At 46.0% G+C, this 12,978-nt stretch overlaps 1 protein-coding gene across 1 annotated transcript in view; it reads left to right on the plus strand.

Annotated features, from left to right (window-relative positions):
• The first annotated feature begins 10,695 nt into the window (after positions 1–10,695).
• ANKRD6 (ankyrin repeat domain 6) overlaps positions 10,696–12,978 on the plus strand; it is a 108,028-nt gene continuing 105,745 nt past the window's right edge. Inside the window, exon 1 of the mRNA XM_070733205.1 lies at positions 10,696–10,941. The gene's annotated coding sequence lies outside the window, so the exon portion shown is untranslated. The remainder of the gene's footprint in view (positions 10,942–12,978) is intronic.

The raw sequence follows: 12,978 nt of genomic DNA on the forward strand, positions 1-12,978 counted from the left end.
GGAAGGCTCCATTCTGTTTCCTGCCGGCCCGATTGAGGAGCCGGTGGGAGGAAAGCGAATGCCTCTCTTCGTTGCGCTGCCTGGCTGGCAGCGGAAGATGTAACCAAGCCCACGGGGCCGGGCTCCGGCTTCTGCGCCGCTCGTCCCACCCATCGCCCGTATCCAGCAGAAGCTGCTGCCCGAGTGCTCTTGGCCGGCGGGATTCAAAAGTGCTGGGGTGGGGGGGCTGTCGGGACAACCCCCACCCCAGCACTTTGAATCCAGCAGCTTCTGCTGGATACGTGCGATGGGTGGGACGAGCGGCGCGGAAGCCGGTGGCTGTGGCAGCTCGTCCCACCCATCGCCCGTATCCAGCAGAAGCTGCTGGATTCAAAGTGCTGGGGTGGGGGGGTGTCCCGACAGCCCCCCCACCCCTTTTGAATCCCGCCGCTTCTGCTGGATACGGGCGATGGGTGGGACGAGCTGCCACAGCCACCGGCTTCCGTGCCGCTCGTCCCACCCATCGCCCGTATCCAGCAGAAGCGGCGGGATTCAAAAGTGCTGGGGTGGGGGGGCTGTCAGGACACCCCCCACCCCAGCACTTTGAATCCAGCAGCTTCTGCTGGATACGGGCGATGGGTGGGACGAGCTGCCACAGCCACCGGCTTCTGCGCCGCTCGTCCCACCCATTGCACGTATCCAGCAGAAGCTGCTGGATTCAAAAGTGCTGGGGTGGGGGGCTGTCAGGTTCGGGGGGGGCTGGGAAGCCCCCCAGGCCGGCTGCGACCTTTTAAAACAGCCGCGCCGCTTCCCAGATGTCTCCTGAAGCCGAACGCCAAAGCCGAACTTCCGCGTTCGGCTTCGGGAGACAGCTGGGAAGCGGCGCGGCTGTTTTAAAAGGTGACAGCCGGGCTGGGGGGCTTCCCAGCAACCTCCCGAACCGAACCCGGGGTTCAGAAAAATTTTGCCTCTTCTTACAAACTTTGTTCGAGTTACGAACCGGCGTTCGGGAGGCTTCTGGGAAGCCCCGCCGCCCAGCTGTCACCTTTTAAAACAGCCGCGCGGCTTCCCAGCAGTCTCCGAACGCCGGTTCGTAACTCGAAAAAAGTTCGTAAGAAGAGGCAAAATTTTTCTGAACCCCGGGTTCGTATCACGAGTTGTTCGTAAGACGAGGGGTTCGTATCTTGAGGTACCACTGTACCTTGTTTCTATTCTTTATCCATTTGTACCAATTATACCATGTCTCATAGTATTCTGTATCGCTTGTTCCTTTAATTTCCATTGTCATTTTATCCATTTCTGCACATTTGTAGATTTTGTCTATTGTATTGTTTTCTGATGGAATTATTTTGTTTTTCCAGAATTGAGCTTAAGATATTCTAGCAGCTGTCATATGTGTCATTAAATACTGTATTCTTTTCGGGTATTTCCCTCCCATATTCCCAATAATATACGTTCCAGAGAGAATTCAATTTCTTCTTATGAATTAACTTCCAAACTCTTTTCACTTTGGGACAGGACCACCACAAGTGAAAGAAGGTGCCGCACGAATCCCAGCAACCGATAAGGTCCCACAGAGTCGGCCTTCTCCGGGTCCTGTCGACTAAACAATGTCGTCTGGCGAGACCCAGGGGAACAGCCTTCTCTGTGGCGGCCCCGGCCCTCTGGAATCAACTCCTCCCAGAGATTAGAATCATCCCCACCCTCCTTGCCTTTCGTAAGCTACTCAAAACCCACTTGTGTCACCAGGCATGGGGTAACTGAGTTACCCCTAGGCTATTGTAGATTTGTATATGGTATGACGGAGTTGCATGGTTTTAATAATGGGTTTTTTATGTGCTTTTTTTAACATATTGGATTTGTGACATTGTATTTTGTTGTGAGCCACTCCGAGTCCTCAGAGAGGGGTGGCATACAAATCTAATAAATTAAATTAAATTAAAATTTAGATAGTTCTGCTACTGAGAGATAGACAATTCCAAGTTCCTTTACCCAGTTCCTTTCCACCATTAAGTGTTAAAGGAAAAACAATTGAACAAAGTTAATTAGAAATCTTGTTTTACATTACAAAAATGTATGCAACATTATATTGTCCATAAACAAGGGTGATTGAGTAAGGAAACCATTCTCAGAGCTCAGACATAGCTAAAATGCATGCCTTTTGACCTAAGATGGCCTTATGTTTTCTGAATTACACTGGCCATTTTAGCTCTATATTTTATAAATAAAACTAATAGTGTGGAATGTAGAGAGTGATATATAAACTATAAAATAATCTTGTATACTGCAAGCATGGTTATTTATTTCACTTGCTAATTATTTGAATAGATCTAATCCAAACATGACTAAGTTGGGGTTTAACTCAGCTGCCTTATCTTAACACTAAAACAGGACACTGTTACATTTCAGGTTATACTTTTACAGATCTTTAAAATTGATGTGGCTTTCTGGAAATATACATTATTCTGTTATTTATAAGAAGATACAATAGCACTGGGCTCATTCAGACCATTTTGTTAAGTTGTCTAAAACAATAATAAAGCAGACTTTAAAAAATAAGTCTAATAATTTGAACATTCCATAGATATTTATAGTTTTTTTACTTAACTTCTTGAATCCAGATTCAGCAACTGATTAGCACAAGAAAATAAAATTTTGCCTCTGTCTTGTCTTGCTCCCAGTTTTCCTCCTTGCAGCTAAAGCTGCACTTTAGTTTCACTTTCATTTTAGCAGGTGGCTTGCCTTGCAACCTCAGTCAGCTGAGAGTCAGGAAGCTGATAATGATTTGCTTGGCTTAACACCTTTGTTCTGTTTGCTGCAAAAAGGTAAATAGCCCAGAGGTAGAGGCCAAAGGGTGGGAGTGGCTAGGTGGTGCTACATTAGTAGCCCAAGACGCACCCAAGTTTTCACTCTCTTTGGGGGGATACAAAGGTGCGTGATATACTCCAAAAAATACAGTCTATATAAAATGCATGAATAAATAAATATACAGTGATCCCTCGATTAGCACGGTCTCGATTAGCGTGAAACGCTGCAACGCGGTTTTTCAAAAAATATTAATTAAAAAAATAAAATATTAAAATAAAATATTAAAAAATAAAAAATAAGTCCACGCTAGTTCTCTCTCTCTTTCTCTCCCTGTTGCTGGCGTGGTATATGAGAGAGAAAGAGAGAGGCAGAGGTCGGGCGCATTATCGGGAGGTGGAGGCGGCGTGGGGACGCTGGGTGCCGGTTCCCTGAATGGAGACCGCCGGCCGCTCAATCGGGCCGGCAGGGAACAGAATGGAGCCTTCCGCGGCGGGGCTGGTAAGGGGGGGAGCCGAGGGGGGAGCCGAGCCCAGCCCCGTGGCATTCGCCTTCCTCCCGCCCGCAGCCGAGACTGATCGTGGGCTCCTTCGCAACCTCGGAGAGCTTCCTGGTTTTCGTGAGCTTTCATGCCCTGGAAGCTCTCCGAGGTTGCGAAGGAGCCCACGATCAGTCTCGGCTGCGGGTGGGAGGAAGGCGAATCCCCCGTGGGCTCCGTTACATCTTCCGCTGCCAGCCAGGCCATGCTGGCGGCAGCGGAACAATCGCTGGCTGTCAACTTTTCTTTTTAAAACTGGGCAGGAGCTGACTTGCCTCCCCAGTGCTAAAAAGAAAAGTTGACAGCCAGCGCTGCGACTGACGGAATGCTGAGCCTCCCGTTTTCTCTCCCCCCCCCTCGCCCCTTCGCCTCCCTGTGTTCCTAGGAGAAGTGCTGGGGATTGAGGCAAGACAGACCTTCTGCTCCTCACCAGCACTTCTCCTAGGAACAAAGGGGGGCGAAGGGGTGAGGGGGCGGAGAGAGAACGGGAAGCTCAGCATTCCGTCAGCCGCAGCGCTGGCTGTCAACTTTTCTTTTTAAAACTGGGCAGGAGCTGACTTGCCTCCCCAGTGCTAAAAAGAAAAGTTGACAGCCAGCGCTGCGACTGACGGAATGCTGAGCCTCCCGTTCTCCCCCCCCCACCTCGCCCCTTCCGGTTTCGGCGTTCGGCAACGGAGTCCGGCGCTGGGGCCATGCGGGGCCGCTCATCCAGGGGGGCGTGGACTGGCAAGTCGCCCTCCTTTCTCTTTCTTTCTCTCTCTTATACCACACCGGTAACAGGGAGAGAAAGAGAGAGAGCGGAGGGCACCTTGCCGGTCCACGCCCCCCTAGATGAGCGGCTCCGCATGGCCCCAGCGCCGCCCAGGCAGCTTGCCGCTTGCCGTATTGCAGCGAAGGAGGCGAAGCAAGGCTCCAAGCTGCAATACGGCAAGCGGCAAGTGATCTTGGGGTTTCCCCTTTGCCTGGGCGGCGGGAAGACCAAGGGAAGGTTCCTTCAGCCGCCCAACACCTGATCCGCTCCGCAGCGCGGCAACGGGGAAACCCCATCTTCGGCTCCTCGCTGCTTCCGCGCTGCGGAGCAGATCAGCTGTTGGGCGGCTGAAGGAACCTCCCCTTGGTCTTCCCCGCCGCCCACACGCAAACTCCACCATCTGCGCATGTGCGGCCATGAAAAAATGGCGCACATGCGCAGATGGTGGTTTTTACTTCCGCATCCAGTATAACGCGGAAATCGGTTAGCGCGGGAGGTCTTGGAACGTAACCCCCGCGCTAATCGAGAGATCACTGTAGTCTCTTTAATAAAGAGAGCTCTCATATGTATCTTTGGACAAATGGGAATTAGTTTTGGTTTCTGTTTTCCTTTTTTGCCTTGCCTTGTTAAAAATGTCATTTTAATTTATTGCTTGTATTTTAATAGGCAAAGATCTGCAAAGTTAAATGCGGATATACAGTGATACCTTGTCTTACAAACTTAATTGGTTCCGGGACGAGGTTCTTAAGGTGAAAAGTTTGTAAGATGAAACAATGTTTCCCATAGGAATCAATGGAAAAGCGATTAATGCGTGCAAGCCGAAAATTCACCCTTTTGCCAGCCAAACGCTCACTTTTGCACTGATGGGATTACCCTGAGGCTCCCCTCCATGGGAAACCCCACCTCCGGACTTCTGTGTTTTTGCGATGCAGCAGGGGAATCCCAGCAGGGGATTCCCACCATCGCAAAAATGAGCGCTTCGCTGGCAATGGAAGTCCAGAGGTGGGGTTTCCCAGTGAAGGGAACATCAGTGAAATCGCACCATCGCAAAAACACCGAAGTCCTCAAAACCCCATCTCCGGACCTCTGTGTTTTTGCGATGCTGCGATTTCACTGAGGCTCCCTTCACTGTGAAACCCCACCTCCAGACTTCCATTGCCAGCGAAGCGCCAGTTTTTGCGCTGCTGGGATCCCCTGCTGGGATTCCCTGCTGGGATTCCCCTGCAGCATCACAAAACATGGAAGTCCAGAGGTGGGGTTTCCCATGGAGGGGAGCCTCAGGGGAATTCCAGCAGTGCAAAAACGGGTGCTTCGCTGGCAACGGAAGTCTGGAGACGGGGCATCCCAGCAGCGGTAGTGGGTTTGTAAGGTGAAAATAGTTTGTAAGAAGAGGCAAAAAAAATCTTAAACCCCGGGTTTGTATCTCAAAAAGTTTGTATGACGAGGCGTTTGTAAGACGAGGCATCACTGTATTAATTCAGAATCTTTATTAAAAATAGGGACTTGTTGAATCAATAACCTTAGATAATTTCAGTTACATTTGGCCTGGGGAATATTTTGCTGTCTCTTTTTTCCTCTTTCTTTCAGTCATGGGACTGAATCCAAAGCCTGTCTGTGGGAGGAAGTGTTTGTAAGTCCTCTGATTCATCTCTCAGCTGTATTAACTCTCCCTTCCCATTTGTATTTCTGCAATAGGACCTTCCTGTTTTCAAGTTCAATCCTGCTTAGTTAGGCTGCTTAAATATGAATTTTTTCAACTCTATTGTTTTGACTAATAAATCTGGTGACTGGTCAATTGTTCTTAATTTGCCTCATTAAAAGTGAAAACTTAATCTCTTTTCCAGATTCATTATTTTTTTAATCTGTTATACCAGGAGTTCTCAACCTGTTAGTCGGATGCCTTTGGGGGTTGAACGACCCTTTCACAGGGGTCGCCTAAGGCCATCGGAACACACATATTTCTGATGGTCTTAGGAAATGATCCGTCCTTCAGGCGGGGTCCACCCACATGCAAACACAGTGCTGCAAAAAAAAATTATCAGTACCATGGGGACTTCTGTCTTCTGCATTTAAAAAAAAATAAGGCACTGCGCATGTGTGAACGCGCAAAGCACACCCACAAGGCATAGGTTGAAGTGAACCGGCAGCGAGGTAAGTAAGAATCCACCCCTGAGTTTCCTAATAATTTTATTACATATTTTATTATTTTATGGTTGGGGTCCACCACAAGATGAGAAACTGTATTAAAGGGTGGTGGTATTAGGAAGGTTGAGAAGCACTGTGCAGTGGATAAATGCATTGTTCCTTTCTGTGGGGTGCTTAGCACTCTGGAGGTTGTATGTTTGCCTATAGATATTTCATTATTAATACATACCGAATGTTGGTATGTCTCGGTATAGCTAGGCTATGAGACCTTTGACCTGAGCAGAGAATTTTAACAGAGTGTGGATGTGTGGCAAAGCCAAAGAAAAAAAAGACACAGACTTAGTTATGCTTAATAAGTACTATTTACATATACTGTATACAAAATAGAAACAATCCATAACAAACACTAAGCCATCCAATATAATAAGCACTAAGCAAATACACTCCCCCCTCAAGGTAAAGCAAAAGGGAATGAGCGTTAAAGCATCATTGAGGGAAGGAGTACTGGCGCCCTCTTATGGCGAACCAGCCCAAAATAGTTAAAGTGATAGTACAAGAGACTACAATAGGTAGTTTACAATGGCAAACCCTAACAACCATGTACCTTGTACTAACACCGATGCTACCTAGTTGAAATGTCTGCAAGTAAACAGCCAAGTCCAGAGAGCACCAAAGGACTCCACAGTTCTACCCTGAGTTGCAAATACTGTATTCTTATGATTCATGTAAACAGAGGTACAGAGCCTTCTTTTGCTTGTGTCACCCTTCCTGGCATCTGTCAGTAATGTGGGAAACTCATTCTCTGTTACTTATGACTGTATGACTGTAAGTTGTTGCTCGTATCCTTACGATTTATATTAATATTGTTTCCCGATAGCTTATTTGTACGCTAGGACAATCATTAACTCATGATTCTTGACAAATGTATCTTTTCTTTTATGTGCACTGAGAGCATATGCACCAAAGACAAATTCCTTGTCTCTCCAATCACATTTGGGCAATAAAGAATTCTATTCTACATATCTCAGAATGTAAATATATTATTTTTACATATAGTATTTTTTGTAAAAAACATCAAAGCTGTTCCAAATTTTATGGGCATTTGGACATTATTTTCTTTTAATCTTTCTAATTCATCCTCATCTGTTTTTCCTCTTGACAAAAAAGCAATTTAGAATAGAACAAAAATGGGACTCTCCCAAGATATGGATGTTCCATAGACATTTGCTCCTTTAACTTTTAACCATATGTGGCTTTCAGACTAGAATAATATCTATTATCTCCCATTACTCTGTCCCTTCCTGGGTTATTTTGTAGAAAACCCTATTTACTTTAAAAAGTACACACGAACAACAGTGGGTTGCTACTGGTGCAGTAGATGACTCTGTACCGGTAGCAGGCACCAGATTGTGCAATTTGTGCGTGACCGCTCCAATGCAAATCCTTTGGACACCAGCATCTTTTTTCTTGACTTTGTGGTCTCTTTTGCTTCCTGCGCATGCGCAGAAGCAAAATCTCGTGAGGGGATACTCTCGCACATGAGATTTCAGCGATTTTTTTGCTTCCGTCTATGCACAGAAGCAAAAAATAGCTAAAATCTTGTGTGTGCCCCTCATGAGATTTCAGTGTGTTTTTGCTTCCTGCGTATACATGGAAGCCAAATCACGCTGGGGATGTGCGGACGTGCGTGTATATAGCAGGCACACACACGTGAGAATCCTCATGCATGCACAGTGCACTGGTAGCAGCAGGTAAGAGGAATCCGCCTCTGCTCCTGAAGATATTTTGCATACTCCCACACCTGTCTTTATTTTATTTGGGGGAAGATTGGAATCCTTTTGAAGTACTACACACTTTATTTCCATCTAACCTTTTACTTGCTAGTTCATTGCTGTGTGCCGGAACAATAGTACCTATAAGAGGTGCTTAAGGAAGTTGCTAGGCTTCCAGGAAATATTACATTGGATCCATTGCTCAATAAGTGCACTTTTTGTGGCACACCATATTGACCTTGTTGATGTCAAGAATCCTCTTATTCCAAGTCTCATTGTGAATATTACTGCTTTATATTACAGAACATGAAAATAAAACTATAAAAGGGCTCAAAAAGTGGTTTTTAAGTATGTTTACATTTTGAAATTCCATCTTTTTTTATTTTAGAGTTATGTATATAGAAATGCAAGCACTTTCCTGTACATACCGGTAGTCAATTTCAATAATTTAGGCAAATGGACAGGAGTAGAACAGAAGAGAAAGCTAGATCAGCTATTCGGAAATCAGGATATAACCTATTGTGATCCTAATACAGTGGTACCTCTACCTACAAACGCCTCTACTTACGAACTTTTCTAGATAAGAACCAGGTGTTCAAGATTTTTTTGCTTCTCAAGAACCATTTTCCACTTACAAACCCCAGCCTCCAAAACTGTAATGGGAAAAGACAGGGAGAAGCCTCCGTGGGGCCTCTCTAGGAATCTCCTGGGAGGAAACAGGGCCAGGAAAGGCAGGGAAAAGCCTCCATAGGGCCTCTCTAGGAATCTCCTGGGAGGAAACAGGGCCTCCGCCCTCCCTGTGGTTTCCCCAATCGCATGCATTATTTGCTTTTACATTGATTCCTATGGGAAAAATTGCTTCTTCTTACAAACTTTTCTACTTAAGAACCTGGTCATGGAACGAATTAAGTTCGTAAGTAGAGGTACCACTGTATAGGTGGTGACATTCTACAGTCCTTTATTTCTAATTTCTTCCAGTCTTGAGGGTGAATAACATTTTTTCTAGTCCTCCACTTCATCTTTACTGCATTAACTCTCCCCTCCTTACAAGTTATAAATAAATAAAATGAAATAAATAAAATTTAGCGTTGCAGCTCCACAAATTACACATTAAGCGCATTCAAACGGGAAGGGCAATATCTATAAAATAATAAAGGTGGCATACAAATGAATCGAGCAAATGGTTCTTTTATTTATTTATTTATTTTGAAAACATGTATAGGATAGTAGTCTGTATAAACAAAACAGAAGTAAAAAGTAATGACAAAAGAGGACAATAGAACAGTAGGACAGGGAAGGTAGGCACAATGGTGCCTTATTATGCATGCCCCTTCTTATCTGGATCTATGTCCTGAGTTTTTGTCCTCAGAATGAAATTATTTAATTTATTTTTATTTATTTGTTTTGTCCAATACACAATACAGTGATCCCTCGATTTTCGCGATCTCAATCTTCACGAAACGCTATATCGCGATTTTTCCACCCGATGACGTCACTCCTTTCCTTTCTCATCTTTCTTTCTCTCTCTCTTTCTCTATCTTGCTTCTTCCTCTCTCACACTCTCTTCCTCCCTCTCTCATCTCTTTCTTTCCTTCTCTCTCTTTCTCTATCTCTCCCCCTCTTGCTCTCGAGCGGCAAGCGAGCAGCCGGGCAGGCGGGTGAACGGACAAGCGGCAAGCGAGCGGCTGGGTGGGCGGGTGACGGGCAAGCGGCAAGCGGCAAGCGAGCAGCTGGGCGGGCAGGTGAACGGGCAAGCGGCAAGCGAGCGGCTGGGTGGGCGGGCGACGGGCAAGCGGCAAGCGAGCAGCCGGGTGGGCGGGTGAACGGGCAAGCGGCAAGCGAGCGGCCGGGCAGGCGGGTGACGGGCAAGCGGCAAGCGATCTTGGGGTTTCCCCTTTGCCTGGGCGGCGGGAAGACCCAGGGAAGGTTCCTTCGGCCGCCCAGCAGCTGATCTGCTCCGCAGCGCGGCAGCAGCGAGGAGCCGAAGATGGGGTTTCCCCTTTGCCTGGGCAACGGGGAAACCCCATCTTTGGCTCCTCGCTGCTGCCGCGCTGCGGAGCAGATCAGCTGCTGGGCAGCCGAAGGAACCTTCCCTGGGTGCCGCCCGCCGCCCACGCAAATTCCACCATCTGCGCATGTGCGGCCATGAAAAAAGGGCGCGCATGCGCAGATGGTGTTTTTACTTCCGCAACCCTACATCGTGAAAAATCGATTATCGCGAGGGGTCTTGGAACGGAACCCTCGCGATACTCGAGGGATCATTGTAATACACAATGAAGGTTATAGAGGATATATTCGAATAGAATATATTAAAGAAAGAAGAGAAGAGAAAATATAGGAGTAAAATATAACTAGAGAGAATAGCAGAAAAGACATAAGAGATATAAGCGATAGAAAAGATAGAAGCGATACAAGAGAAGATATAGGAGATATAGGAGAGACTATAGGACGGGACGGAAGGCACTCTGGTGCACTTCACCCAACAATTCTATCATTACGTTTTCATCTGGGTTTGAGCAGCTCAGCCCCTTCACAAGAAAAGCGACGTAAAGTTGCCGAACAAGTTTCATTACCAAATTGTTCCTCCACTCCCTCCTCCCGTCGTTCCAAATACGGGTCTGTTTATTTTTGAGTCGTATATTCTACGCATGGCCACTAGATGGCACTGCGGGAGCGGCTTTCGAACGGCGCACATCCGTGTTCTCAAGTGTTTGGATGCCAAGTTACCTGAGGAGAGAGGAGCGAGATTTCGCAGTAACTTTACAAATCCTTCTCCGGGGAGGTGGAGCGAAAAGGAAAGCAAAGCGGGCGTTCCACCGGGACTAGCGAAGTACCGTAGCTCTTCTTCAGCCACTGTCCTCTTACACAAACCGATCGCCTACGCGGAGCTATTATTCCGATCCGGCGAAGCGGGATGTGCGTAGCAGATTCTCCTGGCGGAAAATGAAAAGGTGGGACTTTTTATTTACTGAGACGCGTGAGTTGCGGGGAGGGGGAGCACACGGGTGGCTCTTTGAAGACAACAGCTGCTTAAAGAGAAATAATCCCTTCTCGGCCGGGTTGGTGTGATTGTAAGACTGTTTTAAAGGAGTCCCTTTCCTCCTGCCCTTCTAACCCCAGGGACTTAATCTGCCCCCCAAACAAATCTATATACCGGTAGTTTGTTTTAGATAGGAAGCAACGGAGGAAATCAAATTCCTGAGTATAAGCAGAGGGCTTTCTGCAGTTGATTTGGGCAACTTGCAACAGAACCTTAATGTAAATGTAATGTCCGAGACTGCCTTCTGTCGCACAAATCCCAGCAGCCGATTAGGTCCCACAGAGTTGGCCTTCTCTGGGTCCCATCGACTAAACAATGTCATCTGGTGGGACCCAGGGGAAGAGCCTCCTCTGTGGCGTCCCCGGCACTCTGGAACCAACCCCCCCTAGAGATTAGGACTGCCCCCACCCTCCTTGCCTTTCGTAAATCATTAAAAACTCATCTTTGCCGCCAGGCATGGGGAAATTGACCCCCCCAATTGTCAAGGTTGGTATATGGTTTGATTGGATTGTGTGATTATTTTGTTATAAGGGTTTTAAACTGTATTTTTAAAAATTGGATTTGTACACTGTTTATGTTGTTGTGAGCCGCCCCGAGTCTTTGGAGAGGGGTGGCATACAAATCTAATAAGTTATTATTATTATTATTATTATTATTATTATTATTATTTATTATCACTATTATCATTGTTGTTATTATTGTTGTTGTTAGTATTATCATTATTATCATTGTTGTTATTATTATTATTATTATTATTATTATTTGTGTGTGTGTGTGTGACCCGACCCTCCTTTGACATATACAAGTAGTCCTCAACCTATTGCCACCATTGAGCCCAAAGTTTCTGTTGTTCAGTGAGACATTTGTTAAGTGAATGTTGCCCCATTTTGCAACCTCTCTTGCCTCCGTGATTCTGCAATTGAGAAATTAGTAACCCAGTTGTTAAGCAAAACTGGTTTCCCCATTGACTTTGGTTGTCAGAAAGTCGCAAAAGGGGATAAATTACCTGACCCAGGGGCACAGCGACAACTACAAGTGTAAACCAGTTGCCAAGCATCTGAATTTTGATCACATAATCATGGGGATGCTGGAAATGTGGTAACTGAAAAATGGTCATAGGCAGTGATGGGCTACCAAAATATTTACTACCACACTGTGGACGTGGCTTATGAATTTTGTTTCAACATCTTTCAGTGCAAATTGGGGGCTCTGGGGTGGAACTCCAAATTTTGCTACTAGAACTGACCGTTCCCCATAGGAGCCCATCACTGGTCATAGGTAACTTTTTTTCAATGCCGTCGTGAGGGTGAGGATCAGCATCTGGACCTCCAGAAGAAATGGCAGGGGAATGGTTGCGCAATGTAAGGCTGATTATGAGGAATCACCCATTAATGGCAGGGGAATGGTTGCGTAATGTAAGGCTGATTATGAGGAATCACCCATTAATGAATTCACCAGCTAGAAGAATGTGAAAACTGTGATAGGCTCTTCCTATCCATTTGGCTGGGGCATAAGAAAGGGAAAAATGTTGAGTGACCAGCGAGTCCTTGCTGGTTTACTGTCTCCATTAATTAGAAGCATCCTTTGCCTATAATCTAATCTGTGTTAGGCAGGGCATTTATATTTAGGAAATTAATTTTTATAATTTTATCACTGCCAGACATCCTGTCAATAAGTAGTCTCATGTTACACCATTCCTAAACCCGTTCTTCCCCAACTCTCAGTCATCCACATCAGTAATGGGCTTCAGTTACTTTTAAATTTGAAGGTCCAGGGGTAACAGGAACGGAGGCAAGACCAAAGGGAGAACAGCAACTCATTTATTCAATTTAGCGCCACAGCAACAGAACAGACAAGGGTCATTTTTTATCAAGTGGACCAGGTGAAATTGAAATCTTATTTGAAAAGAAACCATCACAAAAACAATATATATGATAGAAAAAAACAT

Source organism: Erythrolamprus reginae, chromosome 1 (assembly GCF_031021105.1).
Source record: "Erythrolamprus reginae isolate rEryReg1 chromosome 1, rEryReg1.hap1, whole genome shotgun sequence".
Classification (NCBI taxonomy): Eukaryota; Metazoa; Chordata; class Lepidosauria; order Squamata; family Dipsadidae; genus Erythrolamprus; species Erythrolamprus reginae.